This window comes from Apus apus, chromosome 1 (genome assembly GCF_020740795.1).
Source record: "Apus apus isolate bApuApu2 chromosome 1, bApuApu2.pri.cur, whole genome shotgun sequence".
In the NCBI taxonomy this organism is placed as follows: domain Eukaryota; kingdom Metazoa; phylum Chordata; class Aves; order Apodiformes; family Apodidae; genus Apus; species Apus apus.
This window is the reverse complement of record NC_067282.1, coordinates 200,299,086-200,322,844: the sequence shown is the minus strand read 5'-3', so window position 1 is coordinate 200,322,844 and position 23,759 is coordinate 200,299,086. Positions and strand designations below refer to the sequence as shown.

At 38.9% G+C, this 23,759-nt stretch overlaps 1 protein-coding gene across 7 annotated transcripts in view; it reads left to right on the top strand.

Annotated features, from left to right (window-relative positions):
* The window catches only part of CELF2 (CUGBP Elav-like family member 2), a 377,540-nt gene that overhangs the window by 183,341 nt on the left and 170,440 nt on the right, over positions 1-23,759 (top strand). Inside the window, exon 1 of one of the 7 annotated variants that reach the window (XM_051635672.1) lies at positions 8,731-8,751. The exons of the other annotated variants lie outside the window; for them this stretch is intronic. The gene's annotated coding sequence lies outside the window, so the exon portion shown is untranslated. Of the gene's footprint in view, positions 1-8,730; positions 8,752-23,759 lie in introns of those variants that run through there. 7 annotated transcript variants of the gene reach the window in all.

The following is a 23,759-nucleotide window of genomic DNA, read 5'->3' as shown; positions in this document are numbered from 1 at the left end:
AGGCTTTTAGCCAGCTTTGTAGTGCTGGTGGTTTGAGCAAGCCAGGACTACTTCCCCTTCTGTTCTGTGTTTCAGTAACTATAACAAGTTTAGAAAGAGGAAACAACTTTGATGAAAACATTTTTCAGCTCTTTCTCTAATGAAACGGATAGTGCCTGGCACGGTACCATTCTACAGTTATTTCATCTTCCCCAAAATACTTTTATCAAGTTCTGAAAGTGCTGACCGAACTGTGTGCACCAGGCTCAAAGCTCTTGCTCTGAGTCCTGTACTGACCTTTAAAGACTCTGCAGCATTTGCACGATGTTCTTTTGCTTTGGATTACCCACACTTTTTTTCTTCCTCCTTCAGTAGTAGGCAGACATTTTCTAGGAATTTTTCTTCTTCAGCCTGACAAACCACCTGAAAGAAAATGTGTTTTGTCCATATTGTGAGAAAGAGCATAAATTTTGCTGAGCAACTTGAGAATTGTGTTTACTGCCTTTAACTAATGGCCAAGAATAGATAGCAAAAGTTGAGCTCCTAAAAAGTGGAAGAAAAGGCCAGATTTTCAATAGATATGAGCAAGGTTTTCATTCTTTTTGACAATCCCATTTAACTCACTTAATATTGCATCTCAGCTATAGCCAAATTTTTAAAACCTAGATATTTAATGACTGTTCCATTCATTTCTCTCTGTATAGTTTCCTGTACATGAAAGGTCAAAAATGTCAGTCAGACTGTACCATTTAGCATGAAGATGAATAGGGAAGCTAAAGAGGATTTAAAAAATACATGATCTGGCATTTGAAACTGGAAGTTGGGAGTCGAATCTTGCTTTTATTCCTTTATCTGCTAGTGAACTAGGACTTCATCTCTTATGGGGGGGGGGTGTGTGCTTACAGATTTAGTTGTCTTTTTGGCCTAGTGTATGACATTGGGGAGAGTCCTGCAGGAACTGAGTCAGATTTTAGGCAGAAGCATCTGTGGGGCTTTGAGCAACCTGGTCTAGTGGGAGGTGTCCCTGCCCATACAGGGGAGTTGGATCTAGATGATCTTTAAGGTCCCTTCCAACCCAAACCATTCTATGATTCTGTGTGCAGCCATGGACATAAAATTGGGTTACTGCTCTCCACACCTCACCAACCCCAAAAGAAATCCCTTTACCCTAAAATCCTGCTAATGTCAAGGGAGACATAAATATATTTCGCAAGACACTCTGATCCCTTTGTTTCTCATTGTAGGGTGTAAAAGGAGGATGGCTGGGTTACTAACGTGGTACTTACTGAGGCTTCTGTAGCTCAGTGAAATCAGTCTGAGCATTAGTACCTTAATTTTCCCATCTGTGAAATGCTGGTTATGTCTCACAGTGGAATCATAATCCTTGCTACTTCTGTGTTCAAAATGCCTGGAGAAAGAAGGAAATGTCAAAAGACAAGATGGAATTCTGATCAGTGTGCTGTTTACACAGATATGTATGTGGACAAATACATCATGAAAGTGCAGCACAGAAAAATAAATTATAACTAGAAGTCTTATTAACCCCTTTTTGCTTTTAGGTGTTATTCTTAGGTAATCTCTGGAAAGCAATTTAATATTTCCTGCAAATCTTGGAAATACCCATTTTAATGTACACAGCAGAAGTGGGGGACCTTTATTTCTGATTTGAATGTCTGCAAGCAGTTACAGTTGTGTGCATAGTCACTCTGCATCTGCTGACTTGCTGTTCTCTGCCTTTAGCTGCTCACTTTTGTTAATTGCATTAAACTGTAAAATAAAAAATATATACATATATTATTTCATTAGGCATCATTAAACAATCAGCAGACAGCAATTAGCCAGCCTCCAGAATCGACCGCTAATTATTCTTACAATCATTGTGACAAATGGTGAATTTCTGAACTTCAGAGCTTTTTATGAAATTAAGCCTGTCTGAATAAGGCACATCTTGATAGAGGAGAGATTTAGATTAGACTTTAGGAGAAAATTCTTCACTATGAGAGTGAGACACTGTCACAGGTTGCCCAGGGAAGTTGTGGATGCCCCATCCCTGAAAGTGTTCAAGGTCAGGCTGGATGGGGCTCTGAGCAACCTGATCTAGTGGGAGGTGTCCCTGCCCATGCAGGGGGGTTGGATCTAGATCATCTTGAAGGTCCCTTCCAACCCAAACCATTCTATGATTTCTATGATTTGTCTTTCTTTAGAATCACACAGAGCTCCCTTCTGACATGTATGGATCTTCCACACTTCCAGTGCCACATGCTTTACATTTTCCTTTGTCTTTCTTGCCACCTATGTGGTCCCATGATAGAGTTTGAATTGTAGTGAAAGTGTTAAGATAGTAAAAAAGATGGAGGGTATCAAAATGATTAGACTTTGGGAAAATCTCATTGAGGATATTTTAGAAAATAATCTTTTCTACTCTACCAATAAATAGTTTGGAGATGATTTGTAAGTTTGAGCTATTCACTACTGCTTCTTGGACTTTGAAGCACATCACTGTATAGATATTCTGGTGGAGTCTGACCATCTTACCTAGTTTATAAGGTGCTTAAAATGTGGAGTTGAACCTTTGGAATCAAACCGGCCAAGAGCTACAAGTTAGTAGCTGATGTTGTTGAAATTTAGTCTCTGTCTTTCAAGTGGTTTGGATTGGAAGTGGTTCCAAACTACACACTTAGCCTTCACGCATAGGGTTTTTCTTTCTTTGTCTGGAATATCTGCTCCTTAGGAAGCAGAACTAAAGGGTCTGTGAAGAGCTGACCTCATTGGTGCTTACCAAAGTACTCTAACTCCACTTCCTTGGGGACTGCTGAAAGTTTTATGTAACTTCAACTACTGTGATGTGATCTTCTGGATGAATGCTACTTTTACACCTGCATATTTAATTGCGTATCTTAGAGAGAGGAGCATGCTACTGCATAAGAGCTTTTCCCTTCAAAAGCGTGTCATCTTGTTTTAGTTTTTTATGGTCTTGTCATATATATATAATATCAGCATTTCTAGAAAACAAGAATAACTTCCCTGTGTTTCAAGTACAAGCTGAGTTTGCAATTTGATATAACCTACATAGAGTTTTCTGTTTTCAGATACAGAGAAATCAGCTATCTGCTTTCTGAGGATGCCTAGTTTATTAGACATTATAAAGATATCCATCACTCATCCCTACATCCAGTATGTTGCCATATGCAGAGAGCAAAAATTGCCATCCCCAGTAGACGCAATTTGCTGTTTGTAGCAAAGTGGGACAGGTTTCTGAATGAAATCTCAGATGATCTGGCGATGTTTAGCCTCTGCAAGAAAGTTGTTCTTTGCTGGTAGGTGGCTTACAATTTTTCAAATCTAAAAGACTTTGATACTCCCTATTCTGTCACATAAGATGGAGCTGCTGTGGTGCATGAGAAAAGATTATGCTACCCCTGGAAAAATAATTCGCTTTTTTCACACTCCAATATTTCAGTTTCATCCCTGATGATGTGATGGCTTTTCATTGTCACTTCTCATTTTTTTAAAGTTGTACTAAGTGTTCTTGCTCCTAGTGGTAATGTGATAACTCAGGTTGGAAGGGCCCTCAGGATGTCTGTAGTCCAACCTTCTGCTCAGAGCAGGGTCAGCTGTGAGGTCAGGCCAGGTTGCTCACAGCTTGATACAGTTGGGTCTTGCAAACCTCTCAAAATGTGTTTCTGGGCAACCTGTGGGCAGTGGTTGACAGTCCTCATGGGGAAAATATTTTTTTTCCAGGAAGAGACTCTTCTTTTAACTTACAAATGTTACTTGTTGCCTTCCCACCATTTTCCTATGCAAGGCACCTCATCTCATTCAGCCTGGAGAGGAAGAGACTTCAGAGGAACCTTTACACACTTTTGGGAGGCTTTTGAGAAGACAGGGTCAAGCTCTTAAATGGTTGCTATTCCCATACTATTTTATCAATGAAGGTTGGTCTGGAGCTGTTCACTCTTTGAAAAGTCTTTGAAAGAAGATGTTTTAAAGAAAAGTGATAGAGGTTCTGCTGATTGGCCATGTGTGTGATTTTATGGGATTCTGACCCTCCTTCTCATCTTTGACTTGGGGAATCTATTCTGCATGTCGTGACATCTTGCCTGTCTCATGACAGCCATTGCCTTAGTCTTTTGAGAATCCATAATCCACTGGTAGGCTGCTTATTGATGCAGTGAGACTTGTTCTGCTCCAGGTTTTCTAAACAGATATAACAGGTTTTCCCCCTCGATTGCTAACACTTACATATGCAAAAATAAGCATGGTTGTCTCTGTTTTTGCATATGTCTCAATTTCCTCTTCAGTAGCTGTCTCGTGTTAACTTACCGCCTCAAGTTATACAAATTACTGCTACAAATGGTGAATACTTAGAGCAAATGGGGAAATTGTTTGTTGTTCAGACCATACCTATCAGTCTGGGTAGCAAGTATACAATAAGTTGTTTCATTGTAAGGCAGAGTAGCAGCCAAAGGCAAAGAATTGCTTTGGTGTTTTCTAGCAATCTAACAACACATTTTGGTTTGGGTTTTTTGAGTCTGCCAATAAATACACATCTAATTGAGCTGATTTTTTTAAAAAAACATTTGAGACTATGCTATTATTTCCTTGTTGTATGTCTCTGTGTTTTTTGCATTTTTTCCATAATGTTCAGGAAGAAATAAAAGCTAGTCAGGGATGACTCTCAATTTGTATTTCTAAATCTTACATGACCATGTTCCCCCAGAATGGCAAATTACTTGGGTACTAACTGCAGATCTAAATGAAACAAACTTCTGCTGTATTTTATTTTTGATCCGAAGAAAAATGAGTACATGTAGTTATTTAATGGAAAGAATATATTTTCCAGTCCTTTCAAAGGACTTGCTACATTTTTGATCTTTCAGTGTTTGTTACTGAGGCTAATACTACTTGCAGTGCCTCCAAAGCACACCTGTGGATTTCACAAAAGCAGAACAACTCTTCGTCAAAAAAAAAAAAAAAAGGCTTATCTTCTGAATCTGAAGAGTTATGAAAGGAAGGAGTGGGGAGTAGAGAAAAGGGAGGATTTGAGGTTTTACAGGAGATTATTTTCCAGGTGAGAGAGAGGGGACTTCTGTTCCTGGAGCAATGCTTAGTAGCTAGACTGTGATCCTTTTAAAATTAGGACATGACTAAAATTAACAGGACTCAGTATTTTTTAATGTATTTAAACTTCAGCATTAGCTATTTAAAAGTATATGTGCGACTTCAAAGGACCCAGCTAAATGTCCACCTAGCCTAGTAGCCTGTCTTCCACAGAAGCCCATAGAAAATGAATAAATAAAAGTAAAATAATGGTCAAAGTGCTCCAGGATTATTTTTTTCCCTCTAGGCTCTCCCAGATGTTATCAAACTGTAGCATGGTGAGTTCCAAACCTGAAGTTGCACTCGCATGTTTGTCTAAAATAGCTTTTGTTTCGGTTTTTTGTTGTTGATGGTTGTTTTTTTTTTCATTTCTTTTGCACAAAAGGGAAGAATTCAGTGGATCCTTCCAACTCCTCATATACTGTGCTATTTTAAGGGCAAAGAGATAGATGTATTTTCATTGTGTCACTGTTTCCTGCTACAATATTATACCCTCCTGTACATTAATAGTGCTGAGCTATTAGCATCATCCCACACATTCTCTGTTTGTGCCAGCATGGTGAATCAGAAAAACCTCTGCCTGGGAGGTAGAAATATGTTTTTTATGTATGAATGCATAAACATGAAAACTCTGCACCTTCTGATTTGAACTCACACCAGAGAGCACAGGAGAGACTTGTGAATGTCTGTGGTAGGGAACTGACCCTTGTGCAAATCCTGTGTGAAAAGGCTAGAGGGGATAAAGTGTCTGTCCACATCAGTGTTAATGAAGAAGAAAACTGGCAGAAAGACTGCTTGCTTCCAAGAGTGAAGCCACAGACATTGTGACACTGAGATAGACATGCTGTGTATTTCATTAGCATCATGAACTACTTTTGTCATTAATTGAGGTCAGGGTTGCATTGCTTCAATGTAAGATTCAGCATAGGGAGTATTTCAGGTGACATCGATTTTTAATATTTTTTTTTTTAATGGCCTTCTTTTAAATTTTTGAAATATTTTAATTTTGTCCATTAAGGATGAATGGTGTACAGTAAGCATGGTGACTCCTGATCAGTGTTCAGCTGGAAAGCACTGATGAAGAGATACGATACAGGAAAAAGATTGCCTGAAGTAAATGAGGAGCTCTTCAACATTTTTACATTCAGAGAAGTACAGCTGCCTGAACTTCCCAGAGAACATTGAGCTTTTAGTAAATAACTTAATAGGCCCAGGGGTCACAGGGATCCTCCTGTTGGTACTACGGAGTTTGCTGGCAGCTGACACCTCCATAGAAAACCAGGAATGTCAGCTGATGAAAGCAGCATGAGCATCTTGACAGACGTATGTTATAATGGCATTTTAGACAGATTGGGAAGTACAACAAAGCTCATGTGTTTGTTAAGGAACTTATGCCACAATTGCTGGAGTTTCTAAAACTCTTGTTTTGAAAGGTACCTATGATAAAATCAGGTCTTCCAGAGCTGGCTGCACAGCCTTTCAGGAAAAGCCCTTGTCTCTGTCACTCCATTCTGCCCGGAGCTTGCATTTTTAAGAGTAAGATGGACACAAAATTCCCTCTCCTCTGTAATCCCCTCACACCCTTTATTTTTTGGGCATTTTAAAAAATTGTATACCAAAATAGAAACTTTATCAGAAACCTGGCAGACAAGAAATCTTACAGCCAGTGAAGATGCTGTACAAACAGCAGTTGTAAATATTTAGCAACATCACAGTAGCCTTGTTCCACATTTGCAATTAATACACGTCTCTGTTTGCATTTGTTATAGGACTCTTGACAGCACCAACATAACAAGAAAAACGAACAACCTGAGTAATAAATCTCTGGAGGCATTCAGCAAGTGCCATAGGGCTCATTAATCTTGATTATTCCCCATAATAGCTAACTTCACAAATCATCTATTCTCCCCAATCATGCACATAAGGATAATGTATATATAATAGCCTCCCATACTGTAAAACCCCAAATAGCATTTCATTTTAAAAATATAAGTCTTGAAAAATGCAAGACAAATATTTATAGAAAAGGGATGGGTATGAATAACAATGAACTGGACTGAAAGAAGTGGGGCAGAGAGTGTTGTAAAAAAGAAGGTGACTTCTGCTTCTGGGGTTTGTTGTCATGTGTCATTCCCCCAGCCTCCAATTTATGATGTCTCTATTTGAATCAAGGAATTAATTTATTTATAGCCTGAAGTAGATGGGATTTTCTTCCTCAGAGTTTTGGCCAGGGAACTAAAGGAGTCTGCAGCTGCAGCTTTCATGCATGCTCTGTAAGGAACGTAGATGGAAAAATAGGAACTGCTCAGAAATATCCTGAATTCCAAACAATTTAGTATTTATAATTTGTACTGCCGAGTCCTTCTTTTTCTTGTAGTCTTCCCAAGGCCTTCCTTTGAAAAGTGCTGGCTATCAAAGGAAACCACTACTCTGATCTGATGTGGTCTTTACCGGTTTATCAGGTTTTCTCAACTGCAACTTAAAAAATGTCAGTGCAGCATAAAAGATCTGTGAAAGACATCCTATGTAGAGTAAGGCTGTGATCCTTTCAGTAAGAATAACAGGAGTGCTCTAATACCCATAGTAAACACTGGGCTGTAGCTGTGCTCCAGTTCAGAAATACCATGGTTATCTTGAAACTAATGGTGCAAAGAAAAGAAAATATAGGGGACAAAATAAATTAAACTACAGAAAATATTCTGGGTTTAATGCAATTGGTGTTAAAAAAAGGGTAGGCAAGTGGAGTCAGGAGGAAAGTAGAACTTATTTTCCATAGAAGTGGACCAGTCCGTTTTTGTATCTTTGCAATTGTAGTGACCTTTACCTTATGCTTAAGAGTAAGTTCTGCTGATTGAAGTTTCTGAAGTGTAAAGCTGTATTCACAGCTGATCCTTCCTCTTATGCAGTATAAAGCATGAGATTTGATTGCCCTCATCTTTGTTCACATCCCCATTTTGCCACCTTTCTTCTCCCTCCATGTGTCCAAATGCTCTCAAAACCCCAGGATTTTGTTCTGTGACCTGGGCCACCAAAATAGCAGTTTTGTAGGAGTGAAAAGGATTTAGAACAACTGAACTGCTTTATAGAGGGTTTCCTCTTCTTGTTCACTGTCCCTCCTCCACCCTTTGTAACAAGTCCTCAGGATTCATTTTCCTTGAAATTTATTAGAAAAGAGAACAACACGTGGATCACCTTTCAGAGCTGAAACAAGAACAACCTGAGATTTGGATCCAAGATCTGCTGTGCACATCACTTGAGCAATTCCGCTTCTTTAATTCTTTTGCATATCAGTGCAATACATACCTATAAACCTGAGTTGCACTTTCTGTCTCTGTTCCTAAATACGTACGTGTTAATCATATCCAAAAGCAAAATACCTTCTGGCACAGAGGTGAAGAATGAGTCTTACCTCTAAGAAGTTTTAAAAGGGGGAGAAAAAATTGTAGATGTTCACAGTCTTATAAGTTTGATTAGGTGTGTTCAGGATTTGGCTTTTGTGTTTAGACCCATTTTTCTCCAGAACTCTGCAAAGAACTTTCTAAGGTAGTGTCAAACCATAGTGCATTTTGGCTTGATTTTTTTCTTTGATTTCAGCACAATCTGGTAGTTTGAAGCACAGTTTCGGAATCAGGATAAATCAGTTGTATTCCTGTCTGCCTGAGAAAATTGCAGGTAACTCCCTTAATATCTCTTGGTCTGTTTCTCCCTGTGTAGAACTAAACTGATAATACTTCACCATCTTTGTAAAATGTTTCACAGTCTTCTGATGAAAGGAATTATTTTAAGTTCAAAGTGTTATTCTTAATGAAAGAACAAGCTTGCTTATTCTTGAAGAAATATGTTCTATAAACATCAAAGAGCTGTTTGTACCAAGTGTTAGACTGCCATAACGTGCTCCTGTGTCTCAATTAGGAGTATTTTTCTGTTCACTTCTCTATGGAAAGGAATGTGTTTGGTGATCTGGATGCCATGAGATACAATTCAATCAATGTAAATGTGTAGGACAACTACGTGCAGTGATTGGCATTGTCCGTAATTTCCTCTTCTGTCCAAAAATTAGCATGTCAATGGATGCAAAGTGATGCGCAGTCACTTGCAATCATTCTGCTGCTGCTGCCCTGCCTGGCTGATTCCTCCAAAGAGCCTGGAGTCAGTGGTGGAGAGCAGCTTGAATTTTCCTGTTCAGGTTGTGATCCGACACTGGCTGGTTTTTGTGCTTGGACCCATCTTTAGATACTGGCCACTTGCAACCAAAAATGGGAGTATCCTGATCTTTCGCTAGGGAAGTTTATAAAAATGTAGGGATTGTTTCTTTAGAAGTTAATGCAGAAAGCTGCCTATTGCGGTAATGATTGACACTAATTAACCACCAACAAAAAATTGTTGAGCAAGTGGAACATGTGATATGTTCTTAATTTTCCTGTTCAGTGAGATTTTCTACCTCTAGCTAGTCTTAGCTCAGCCACATGAACTGTTTTACTTCTCTGGCTCTTCTCTCTTGGAGAAACTGCAGAGCAGCAACAGAATGTCCACTTTCTGCCTGTACGTGGTACAGCAAGTTATGGGTTAATGCCTCTTCTTGAAGAAGTGCTTTTTCAGGAGGCAGTTGGAAGAGGAGGAAGACGGGTAACTAAGAGCTTCTCTCATTGGAAAGTTAATGTGCAGTTAATGTAGTTGAGCTTGCAAGGCACCAGCAGCAGCCACTCTCTTTACCTGTAGACATCCCCAGGGTGCCATGAGTGCCTCTGGGTGAAGAGTCTGCTCTGCTGTGAAAGGGGACTGTGCCCATTCCCCTGTAGACAGGCTCCAAGTGTGAATGCTTCTTCTGGAATTAGGGAAGAGAGCAGCAACATGCATGATAGCCAAAATAGTTGTCCTGGTTTGAGTGAACCAGGATAAATCTCTGATGGACCAATCACAGCGCTCCTGCCTGTGGGGCTCAGTAGAAAATGGCTCCTCAGAGAGTCCTGCTCTGACTGCTGGGCCTGGTTTGGGGTCTGTTTGTTTTCTTATCTCTCCCTCTGCTGCTCCTCCTGCACCCTGTTTTCTCTCCAGAGAAGAACACTGTTCATGGAGACAAGTTGTCTTCTCCTGCCTCCTCAATTAGGCCTGGCTTGGCTGCTCCAAAGCTTTTGTGGACTGTCCTGGGACCCTGGACTCAGACACCCCCATCTGCTGCTGAGTTCAGGGGGGGACTTTTCTGATCAGGAAGTGATCACCAACTGAGGAGTGCGGGTTCTATATTTGTCTATATTGTAATTCACCACACCTCATTATTATTACTACTTCATTAAATTGACTCTAGTTATTTTTCCAACCTGATGGTCTCTCTCCCTTATTCCCCTTTTTATCTGAGAGGGTAGTGGGGGAATAATGGGGAGAATCTGTCACCTGCTTATTAGCTAAAACTGTGGCAACAGCAGAGTAGAGTTTGGCCTTGCTGTAACTTGCCCCTCATTTGAGTTGAAAAGGAATAAACAGCAAGAGGGTTCATAGTAACCCTGGACAGCATAAGTCCCTGAAGGACGACAGTTTTTTTACTTGAACAGCAATGTATCTGACTCTAATACTCTTGTCTTTGTGTCTTGAAAAAGCATTAGCCTTTTTTATGTTTGTTTGTTTGTTTTTTGTTAAGCTGACATAGTGATACAAAAGGGTACACTGACCCTTCTGGCTTAACCTGGCAAATAAGAGTTAAGCAAGGCCAGAATATGAAATTTTGTATCTCTTTAGCTGATGATGAAAAGATAGAAGACAGCACTGTCTTAAGACATTTTGAGCTCAAGTACATGAAGAGTTACAAGGGAAAACGGATCCCTCTCCAGGCCTTGCTGATAAGGGACTATAAATACAAGTAAATAAGTGGCCAGAGCTTGCTGGAGGGATCATTTCCATTTTCCAAGATAACATCTAGTATTTTGAGGAGGCAGCACTTAACAGCCCTTCCAGTGGTATCTCCTTTTACCTGAGAAAACATCTCCGTAAGCACTTTGCCAATATTTCCAATTGCTTTGGTGAGATCAAGTGACAAAAAACCTGCTCCCAGCCTAAACAGAAAAATAAATTAGCTGGTTTATTTTTAAGTTGTTTGAAAACTTAACAAGTGAAAGCAGCTCTAAATGGCATCCAGATTCAAAAAATGTTACACTTAAGTATCTGAAATAGAAGTTCTAGTTGTGAGAGACTGGCAGTGCTCACATCTCCAGAGCTTAAAATATGAGAAACACGTGTTTAAGCTTAGATGCCCCATTTAGAAATAAATTCATACAGGCTCCCAGTCTCTAGACTAGAACCTGTGTTATGGAAAAAAGTTTATGTAATGCTGTTTCCATTATAAATAGAGACTAATTTTCTCGAAAAGACTCTTAATACTAAGCAAACAAGTAAGTTTAGTACTAAAAACATTTTCAGTGCTTCATTGCCTTGGGTTTACAATATCATTTGCACGTCAAATTATATTTCATCTTATGATTTAGTAATGCCAGAAGAATAGATCTAATTCTGTGTCTCATGATACCCTTAAAGATGGAAGATTGCTTTCCATGGAGTGTAAAACTCAATTTGTAGTCATGTGTATAAAACATGACTTTATGGCAGATTAGCTTGCTGTAGATTTAGTTCTCTCTGACAGTGAACTGAAAAATATTAGCATTTCACTGAACACAATATTAATGGCAAGAAGAGAATATTATTGTAATGTAGAAAGTAGAATAGAATTTTTGAAAGTAGAACTAATAAGCAGAAGAAAAATATGTTTAGAGATTTGCAAGGAGTTTAGATAGAGTTGGTTTAACTTTTTTTCTTTCCATCCTCTCCCCCCCCTCCCCCTGAGTAATTTTAAAAAACAAAAGTATATTTGCAGTTGTCAGCCTGACTTCCCAATTATTTTGAAGAGAGCAGCAATTGCAATACTGGAAGAGTGCATTTGGTCCACATATGTTTCAGGTGGCTGTAGTCAATTTTAATTTTTAAATTTATTTATTTATTATTTGCAAATGTCTTGCTTAGCAGTTGGATGTGTTGTTTGTTTTTTACCATGGAAGGAGGGGGCGGCAGGAGAGATCAGAGTGATCATTCAGTAGTTTTAATGCTGTGCTGGTGGTGTCAGTTTGCTGAAGCAGGTGAGTGTTGCCTCCCACCTGTGACAAGTCTGTCCCTGGGCGTGCTGAATATTTGCATTAGAAATGGGCCCAAGCCAATTAATGTACCGCTAAAATCATTACACCTGTGCCTTGCACTGAGGATTTTAGTAGGAGATGTAAGAAGGAAAGAAATTGAAAAGGAAACCAAGTAGACACTATAATTAAATGGCATTCAAGAGGAGAATGTTTCCTGGAGAGCACTTTGTGCTATTCTGTATCCTGCACTTGAATTCTTGCAGCCTGTCTTATGGATATCTGCCAGAGTGATCCAATATGTTTATATAGAATCTGCTTTTATAATGTGACTGATAATAATGCAATTCTTTATGCCTAACTCAAAGTTAATATCTTTAAGATATAAATGATATATAAGGACATAGAAAGCACTGCCACAACTTGTAGGAAGATTCCCAATGCTTCTATTTTAACTAGGTACTTTCTGTTTATTAATTGTGCTCATTTTAATTCCATAGAAATTCAAATAACGATATGTGAAAATGGCATGATTATGCTTTGATATTTCTGCAAAAGTAATAAGTGAACTCGATCTGCTTTTAATCTTTCAAGCTATTCATTGTATCTATCCCTTATTCCTGTAGTTATCTTTTCCCTCATTCATTTCTCTGATGAAAAGGCAGTGGAAGTCTACCTGCTTTCTTGGGTCAGGCACAAGCTCTGCTTTCTTTTAAAATAGCTTCCATTGTGATCACTGTTCCTTTGTTTCTATTTAGGAAAGCATTTAAGATTGCAAATGATGTGCTAAATTGTCCCATTCTCTACAGAATATTTTCCACATATTCCAAAGGTTGAAAATGATGGCAGTGAGCTTGTTCTTAATTATGCATGCTTATATTAATTCGTATTTTCACTGATTTTCTTTAATTTTTAGCTACAGCTTATACCATGTGGACCTAGTCCTACAAATATGCATGTGATTAATTTTTCTCACCAGAATTGGTTTTCTTGCTGTTGCCTTTTGCAATCTCCATAGGACCTGCTTTGCAGTACATATTACATTCAACAACATGCACTTGTTGTGGGTTGAAGTTTGTGTGAAGCCAGAATTAGATTGTTAGGGCATGGAAGGGGAAACTGCCTGCAGCCCCTTGACATTGACTGGTTTGCAGTTGGTTTCTAACTGGCCAGCTGGGAGGAGCAAATAGATACTTAGTGACACAAGGGCCAGCACAAGCGGCAAAGATCTCTCCGGGAAGCTGAGTTGCTTCTTCCCTGATCTGTGGGTAGCTGCTGAGCTTATGAGTTAACACAACCACGCTGGTACCACAACTCTGTGCTAACCAGAGACACTGGAGCTGTCCAGGGGAAACCAGATGCCATTGCCATAAAGCTTCAGATGAACAAAGTGAGTTTCAGTGAGTCAGAGGGGAAGACAATGGGCACATGAGTCCTGCTTCCCAAGCTGTCCTGTTGCCATGCTGATTTTACAAGCTATCACAATAAAGCATTTCTAATCTATAGAAGATGGTCTGTGGTGTTCTTTAAATCACATGATGGTCTCATTGTCTTTAGTGGTAGCCTAGGAGTTTAAGTCAGTTTACTCTTCAAGTTAGTCTGTGTAGACTGAGTATTTGGCCTTAACATTATGTCTTTAAAATAGCTGCTTCTTAGTCAAGGAGTGACAGACTTTTGTTTGCCATTGCAATGAGGCAGAAATTTGAGAACTTGTGTAGTGTGACTTCCTTTCTCTGTCCAGGATTGTTCTCTATCCCAGGCAGAGGTGAAGAGGGCACACAGCTTTTCCTCCTGAAAACCTCAAAAAGAAAAGCAGCAGGACAGTTTGGCACACAGGGTGTACACAGTTGGGTGCACACCCCATGCATCCCCTCACTGAGGTTTACAGTGCACACGTGTGCACCACAGCCCCATGGTCACTCCACAACTCCATGACCCAAATGCAGCTGATACCATCACAGCCTTCAAATCCAGCATGCTTGACAGTGTGCTTCCTGGCTGGGGTTTGTCTCCTTCTCCTCCCTCATGCCCAGCACAGCCTCTCCCATTGCATGTTCCCAAGTATTGTCTGCTATGGCAGTGACAAAATTGCGCTTCTAGAACAGGGACCAAAAAATAAATAAAGTTTGCTCTAAAAATCCCAAGTAGAGACATAATGATGTCTTAGCCTTGATGGGACCATAGTAATAGCAGTTGTTAACCTTCTCAAGTAAAACATTTATCAAAATCTTGACATTTATTTGAAGTTGAAGACCAGGACAAATACTGAGAGTTTCCTGTGGTTTGTCTGGCTTACTGACATGCTTTAGAACTGTATTAGCCAAGCCCATCCTAGGACTCTAAATAAGTAGATAGTCTTCAAAAATATATCTTATTCCATTGCAATAGCAGTGTCTTTTTGCCTGAGCTTCTGGAAAAGCCTTTGTCACTAAATATGCTGCTCTCTTGCATGGTTTACAAAAAGATGCCTGGAAAACATGTCTTCAGTTTATAGACTGTGCTGTGTGGTACAGGAAAAGAGTATCAGAGATGGTTTGTCTGCCTACCCAGAGCACAGAAACCATCCTTAAACACATAGTCTTATTAATAACAGGTTAGATGTTGTGACTGTGTAGAGCAAGAGTCATTATGTCTTCAAAAAAAAATTGAACCTTGTGCATACATATAAATACTTAGAAACACATGTGTGTATGCATTTTCAGGGCTCTTAACACGCTTGACACAAGCACCTTTTGTCCTAATAGTTAATGAAATTTTGGCCTTTTTGTTCAGCACCTGTAGATCCCTTGAGGCTTGAAAGGTGATTTGTAGGAATTGCAAAACATATTCTGAATACTTGAAAAAAATAGACCTGGAATTTAAATAGTTAATGAATGCTCATGATTTGCCTAAACAGTGTTTTTATAGATCTTTGCAAATATGACATTAATTAAGGAAAGTAAGTAAAGCTGAAGTGCCACAGAATGTTAATCCTCAGCATCAGTAATTAGCTGTGGATGAGAATTTTTTAAAATGTTTCCAGTTTGTATCATTTTGTTTTGGAAGTAACAGAAATATGTGCGTAGAATTATTAAGAAAACAAATGAGCCCTGAAAAAGCCCAACAAACTCTTAAGGAGTGGACAGACATATTTGTGCTGTTGCAATGGGCCTTTGAGGGTTCATGTCTGTACTGACTCTGTGATGGATGATAAACCCAGGATCACCCTGAGACATCCCCTTCCCACTTACTCTCCCTGGTGCCCACGCAGGGTGTGTGCTCCGTGTCCTTTGCTCTGCACTGGGAGAAGAGGGGATCAATCAGCCCAGCCAGTTGCAGAAGATAATTTTACATCCTTGTGTTTTTAAAATGGCCAGTGAGACTGGGTAGTGCAGAAAGCTGCTCGGTCATTAATTGGGTTGTGTTTTTAACAAAGTAGTAAAGGCAGCTATTGGAATTTGTCCCTCCTGCATGCCCTGATAATTGTTTTGTTTATCTGCACAATTTTGCTCACTGCAGTGGGCAGTGGAAGAGCTCTCTGCGTTGTTTGTCTTCTTAAACTGTTAAATGAAATTACTTGGCAGATACAAGAAATTAATTTTTGTAGTCTAGATATATGGCAAAAAAAGAAAGCTTTGAACTGGTGATGTCAGTGTCGCCTCTCTGAAATTCATGAATCAGCCATCACAAGATTTACAGAGACTTAAAAAGTGAGAAGTTACCTATTGATATCTGAACATTAACAATTCATGTCACTCCAAGCTGTATTCGGTGACATTTTTTTATGAAAATGAAAGCCAGGATGCCCATATAAATAGGACTTCAAGAATCAGAGCTTTTAAAATAAAGCATAGCATTATTGCTAGACTTATATTAAAACTGTGATAATAGCCAGTGTTCCCTATTCTTTTTTGGTTTTTTTAAGGAAGGTTAATTTAACAGCTACTATTGAAATAGCCATAAACAATTTAATAAACCTAGTAAAACTTCAGATGCTTCTTTATTATGCATTCAAATAGGATTCTCAGCCTCTAGAGTCCTACTCTATACCCTTGAATGCTGCTAAGTAGTGTCATTAAAACAACAATACTAGGAGACCATTCTCATTTATGGAGATTGTAAAATGGGACAAGACACTGGTTTGCATTCAATTTAAATGAGATATGTTTTCACAATAAATGCTGAAGAAAATATAGAATAAACTATGTCTCTGGATACCAAGGGTTCACTTTGCCCTGTTGACATGTGTGAATACTGTTGTTGGCTTTCCTGTGTTAAGTTTGAAGGGGTGTTAGAAAATGGTAGAAATAAATTGTTCTGGCTAAAGAATGGTTTTGTCTTAGTGAAATATCATTAATTTTCTATAGGTTGGTTTCAGTAAAGTGGGTTTCAAGATGAGCGAGTTTTGTTAGTTGAAGATATTTAGAAGGAAAAAGTGGATACAATGAAATACATTTTATTGCATGTTTACAAAGGAATACTTATTTGAAAAGAGCTTATTCAGGTAATTGATAAAAATTTACACTATGTCTAGCATGTGGAAATTCAGGCCTTAAGCACATTCCATTAATTGAAACATCTTAGGCAAGTTCTAACATATTTAGTTCTCATTTTGGTGGTATAGAATTATAGGTATAACTCAAGCTGTGTGAAATGTGAGCCTGTTGTTTTCTCCCCAGATGAAAACAAGTGAAGCTGTGAGCCTTTGATTTCTTGACTTTTTGAATATGCTGATACACGTGCATCATTCAGAGGTATAGTCAGGAGTGATCTTGTGGTTGTGAGATATGCAAAAATTGCACAGGAAGTGTCCTGTGGCCTAAATTTGTAAGGAGTCTTCTTTGGCAACTGAGGCAGAAGTTACTGGTAAACAGTCATAGAATTACAGACTGGTTTGGGTTGGAAGAGTCCTTAAAGCTCATCTAGTTTCAAGCCCCCTGCCATGGGCAGGGACACCTCCCACTAGACCTGGATTCTCAAAGTCCTATGCAGCCTGACCTTGAACACTTCCAGGGACCGTGGCATTCCCAAGAGCAGGTGACCAATCTGCCACACTGCTTCTGTCTCCAATAAATTGGTTTGTGACTCCTTTCTGACACCCCAAGTGTTACTTTGCATTTTTCAGGGGTTTTCACTGCTTCAGTGATGCAGCTGGAAAACAGTTTGTAATCAGTGAGTGTGACAGAACTGTTGCTTTTCTGCTTCTGAATAAGAAGGTCAGGAGTGGCTCAGTTTTTCGTCCATTTGGGTGAGGGAGTAGATTTTCAGAGATTGCTGCAGAACAGTACTCGTGCCTTTGATAGACCCCTCCTTTGCTTAGGAAATGGATTGTTCTGCACAGTAACAAGCTGATTAAATCAATTTTCTACAGAGGAAATAAAGCTACCTACAGTAGATGGAGAAGAGAAAAATATTAGGCTCTTGCGTGAACGTCCTTATATCAATGGTTGTGCTCCAGTAATTAAATTCTGACAAACAGATGAACAACAGTCTCCAGGGGTAATGAGGCTCTGTCTAGGAACCACAAGTGTTCACAAGTACTAACAGTAAAAGAAAATACAATTTAAACCCCTGTATATGTGTTACTCAAAAAACAAGTTAAGAGCTAATTAAAGGGTTTCCTCCTTTACCTCTCCATGTTCTGCATTTAGAAATAGATTTACAGAGTATATTCTCCACATTCCAGGATTCTTAGATACAAACATGACAGTAGGTTTTAAAGTTGTTTATTTCAAAAAGGAATTTTCATTCATTCGGTGCTCTGCCTTGACCAAAAGTTAGCAGTTTCAAAGAACTTGAAAACCTGTAATGAGAGGAGTGAAATCCTTCAAATACAATGTGCTTTCCCTTTGCTTAGGGTGCATGAAATGCAAACTCATGAAAACATGGTCATAGAAACTGAATATAGATCCTTCCAGCCCACTCAGTGATAGTATATTTCACAGGTGAAATGTAAGAATCTTTTCTCTTCTCTAGGAAAAATGATAACATATGCCATCAACTGTGCAATAAAATAATTCAAATTGATCATGTCTGTATAAAAGTGCTTTGTGTGGTGTGATATAAATATCTAGATTTTTTTTTAATATTCTATTTCTTAACACCTGTGAGAGGCCTGCCCTCCCCACTGTCAGAATTGATTCTTTCCCTTTGAAGTATTGCTTCTTACTTCTTCAAAATAGTTTTTCCAGCAGCAAAAAGATTGGCAAAATGACCATTTCATATGACAAGTACAGATGGGAAGTTGACAGTAAATACAATAACAGCTTCCCCTTTTGCTGCTGCTGTTGAGCTGAGGGGGTTAATCCCATCAATAATGACAGTCGTTAGTTTTATTGATATTTTGTAATCTGTCTTTCCCTTCTCTACCTGGTTCACTGCAATCCACTCTTGGTTAGTGACCTGCCACACACTACTGGTGCATTTTTTGCATAATTGCTGCATATGTAGCTTTTGTCATTTAAAGTTGTGCTTTTAGGGATCAGGTGAAATCTCTTGAACACTGTCAACTGCTTAGTTACAAATTATTTTTCCCCTCTGTCCCTCAGTAGATCCTGTATTTCAACTGTATTGATCAGGATGCTCTTTGGCTGCTGTAAATGATGGAGATCACCAGTGGCTGGTACTTTGAACTGCTACAGAGCATATTGGGTCTTGGTGGTTTGGAGTGGACCAAATGGTTGTGTAGTACCAGGTCTATGGTAACCCTCTATCACCAACAAGGAATCTGCTTCCCATTTATAGAGGCTATAGCTGTAATGTGCATCTGTTTTTTTTCTTTTATTCCTCTTTAAGGCAGAGCCAGCTGTAATGAGTACCAAGACCTTGAGCACAGTAAGGAAAGGTCCTAATGACTCAAAAAAACTAAGCTGAACTGAAGTTGATATGCAAATTGTTCTGACATCCCAGTCCAGAAAAAGATTTGTATCTGGGGTTTAGTTTCGTACATGTTATTTCTCTGTAAACAGGAAAAGTAATTTGAAAGCAAAGGGAGGCTGCAAGAAAGTTCATCTCTGTGTGCAGTGGCACTTAGAACTGAACACCAAAACTGGGGCAGAGAAGGGTGTTTGACTGGTTTTCAGTCCTGGCTTGTTACTAGTTTTCTTAATCTACCTCTGTGCCAAAATGGAATGTCTGTTTCTTAGGTGCAGGACAGAAAAGTTTCTATCAGTCCTCTTGAAGATGCAGCCACGATGTCCTTAACACCAGGGGAGCTTTTGTGTAATTCTCTTGATGGGGGTGACTCTGCCTTTGGCAGAAACAAGAGGCAGAGAGACAGTGTGATCCATCAATGCTGTTTGCTGGCCTGGCATCCAAAGATGGACAAAATACTATAAAAGACATTTTCCTTTTCAAATAATACTTTTTTTTCCTACTCTTGATACTATGTATTTTTTATATAGAATGGGAAGAAAACCAGACATTTTTATAGCTAATCCATTTACATATTTAACTTTTACTATTTAGGTAATATTGGCTGATGAGATGGCCTAGTGTACTGGTGTGGCCACTGGTTGTGAAGTATTTTACATCTAGAACATGGTGCTATCCCTAATCTTAGGTTTAAATCCTGTGCCTCGATCATAGGATATGAATACAGCAAAAGGACAGAGACTGAACTGGTAAGAAAAAGATTTCAGAACTGCAGAACACATTTAAGAATCTCATGTTCATTGATCCAGTCACTTAAAATTTCATTTTACCTTGAGGCTTTCTGTGGCATGAGACATTGCCATAAAATGAATTTTTATATATAACTGATAATAATGGCCTAAAATGTGGCAAATTGAATTAGTGCATTTTAATAAAATCTTACATTTTAAAAGAATGAACTTGAGTAACATTTACACTTGGCAATATATATTGTTGGAATAAACTATAGAAAGTATAGTTGCATGAAGTTCATAGTTCAGGCATATAAAAGTTGTTTTTAATTAGTTTTAATAATACTAGCTGCTGTTTTGGTGGTGTTCACACAAGAATCTCAAACCCAAACCATTCATTAAATGTTAAGCAAACCTCAGTAATTCCCTTATGTAGTTCTGTAGTAATTTTTCACATTTTTCTGTTGTTGCACAGGGAAGTGATTTTCCTTCTACAAGAGCCAGAAATAGAACAAAGATTCCCCCAACCAGTGTGACCCCTTTACTGACTGCCTTTGTGTTCATCAGTTAAAACACAATAGCTTATTGTCTTTTTATTCAAAATGTTATAAGTTTCTTCTGAGCTGTTTGCTGTCTAGGGTTTATATTATTTGGTATATGGTATAGCTTTGAGGGGGTATTTCATGGTCTGTAGAGTGCTTCTTCGTCTTCTATTTATTTCAGTATCCTTTTTACTTTGTAGCTTTTTCTGCTCCTCCTCTCCCCAGATGAAGTTACTAAGCATGAGTAAGATTCACGTGTTTTGTCCTCTTCACTTATGTGCAAGGATACTGTGGAATTAGGTTTTTAATTTTGCAGAATTGATTTAAAAGCAAGTATTTTATGACTTCTCCCTCCTGTGAAGGAAATCCTCATACCTTATACCTTTGTATCTTCCCTTAAAGGAAGCAGCCCTGACATCTTGGTATCTGAAGTCTATGTACTAATGCTAAATATGCCTTTTGAAAAACTAGAGGAAAATTTTTACTGTAACTAGGGGGTTATTTATATACAAACAGGCGCCTCCATCCTACCCGTCTGTGCATGCAGGCGCGTGGGCACACGCTCTTTTACCCTCCCAGCCTCCCACTGCATTCTTCCCTTGAAGAGCTCTCTATAGCTGAGAAATTAAGCCTCATTACATATCCAGCTCCAGTCAGTCCCGTTATCATTAAACTCTTGTTGTGGGACACATAAACCAGCTAACTTGTGTATAGTGTGCTGTTTTCCCAGCATTAAGCAGTCCCATTTCATGTGGGGTTTTTTTCTGTCGTGGAGCCGTAGCCAAGAAAGGCAGACTTTCCTCCCACAGCACAAGAACAAAGCATTGTTTCCTCTTTGCCTGAAATTATTTTTTCTTGAGATAGCCCTACAGGGACCAAAGCCATTTTGCTGTTACCCCTTAGTGCTACTTTACGTGGGATTTATAATGAAATTGCTTTGACAATTTGGATAATGTCAGAGCAACACAATAATTGATGAAACATTTTTGGGATAGAACAATTTCCTTTGGGAGTCATCAACTTTTGTATTAAAATTGTAGCCCTAACATAACACACTGAAACTTTAAATAATTTAAAAAAATATATAATTGTATTTTACTACATTACTTTGACTACATCACTGGTTTTAGTTTCTTAAACTTGAAAAAGGGCTCTGCAATCAATAAAACCCATTTATAGCTAAAGGATTCTATCTCTACTAATCAAGTAATCAAAGAGTTAGCTTGTTAGTATCAGTTCAGAGATGGACATTAGTAACATAGAATCATAGAACGGTTACGGTTGGGAGGGACCTTAAATTATCATCTAGTTCCAACCCCCCTACATGGGCAGGGACACCTTCCACTAAATCAGGTTGCTCAAGGCCCCATCCAACCTGGTCATGAAGACCTCCAGAGATGGGGTATCCATAACCTCCTTGGGCAACCTATTCCAGCATCTCACCACCCTCGAAGGAAAGAACTTTTTCCTAATGTCTAATCCGTATCCTCCCCTCTTTACGCTTCAAACCATTGCCCCTTGTCCTCTCACTACACACCTGTGTAAAAAGCCCTACCCCAGTTTTCTTGTAGACCCCCTTCAGATATTGGAAAATTGCTGTAAGGTCAACCATGAAGCCTCCTCTTCTTTAGGCTGAACAACCCCACTTCCTCAGCCTGTCTTCACAGGGGAGGTGCTTCAGGCCTCTGATCATCTTCATGGCTCTTCTCTCGACACACTCAAGGAGTTCTATGTCCTTATATCGGAGACTTCAGAAGTGCATAGAGTACACCAGGTGGGGTCTCACCAGAGCAGAGTAGAGGGGGAGAATCACCTCTCTTAACCAGCTGGCCATGCTTCTTGTGATGCAGCCCAGGACACAGTTGGCTTTCTGGCCCGCAAGTGTACATTGATGGCTCATGTTAAACTTCTGGTCCACCACTACCCCACAGTCCTTCTCCTCTGGGCTGTCCTCAATCCTTACTCCTCCCAACTTTTATCCATGCATGGGATTGCCTCAACCCAGGTGCAGAACCTTGCACCTGGCATGAATAATAGTTTTCTGTAATTTTCACTAAGCCAAGTAAACTGACTCAGTGAGACAGCTTTATGTTATGCTAACAGAAGGAGAGATTTTTATTATTTTTTTATATAATTTTCCTCAAATTCTTAATTTAAAACTTATTCCCTAAGTTACTAATATGTTTTACAATATCTGTATATATTTTACTGTCCATCTAATTCCTTTTTATTTAAACATCTCAGAACATTTCATTTTGGTTGGTTTGTTAGTGGGTAGTCTCACAGAACACTTCATGTAGTTCAGAGAATTACATTTACTAGTTCTGGAATATGGCTTCGTTCATTTGTACATCCAAAGGACCTAACAAAAGTAGGTTGTCCTTTATGTCTCCAATTTGCAAACAGGAAAAGTGAAATTCAGAGAGCTTAAGTGCCTCAGCCAAGGCCATAAAGGAAGTCAGGGACCTGATCCATATACATTAAACCCTCTCCGAGTACCCAGAATTGTTTAACAGATCAATCTCTTTGCATGGATGGATTTTTTTGTCGCTAATTTCCAACACTTAAATACTTAAGGTGAAGGAGTCAGATCAATTGCTAGCAAAACTTCTTCTGAGAAAATTTTTTTACTGCTGACCTGGGAATTCCTGGAAGGGGAAACGGAATTCTTGAAAGCATAACTTCACAGCCTCGGAGAACTCCTTGAGAGCACTGGGTAGATTTATCTACTAATCAGAGTAGTTTTTGCTGTGAACGCTTTAAGAAACCTGGACTTCAGCTGTAGCTCTGACACTTGGAAAAAGAGATGTTGAGTTAAAACATGTGACATTACACAAAACAGATATGTTAAAAATTGTAGTTAAAGGTTAATATAATAAAAGTGTAGTTCATGTGAGAGTGATAGAAATATTGATCATAAAAATAAGTAGTGGCCCAGAAATTCAACTGAAAAGGGGGGAAAAAAATACTCGTTGATATATGAAGAATTTGAGTTGTGACACTAAGATCAATGGCTGTATTTTCACCCAGTGAAGCATGAGAGCTTCAGATAAGGGCAGTTAGTCAGTGAAATACTGACTGACATACCCTTTTACTGTTGGCATTTGGTCTTCAATATTGATCTTGCCTGTCACTGCCAACAAAGTACACTGAGGCTCTATTTGTGTTCAGAGAATGTTGTGTTTATGTTTTATGAATGATTTCTAGAAGCTCAAAGTGTATAAGGAGTTAATTCTAGCATCCACCCTCATTTATTTGATTACATCTTTTATACTGCTGCAATCCATTATAATCTTCTGAGCAGTCAGAAAACACATTATAATCCACATAGATTCTTTAAATCTGAAGATTTCCCTGTCCTCTGCTGAGAAACAGTGTACTGTAAACAATTATACAGCACAGTACCTTGACTGTCAATGGTGGGAACACTTCCTGAGTGT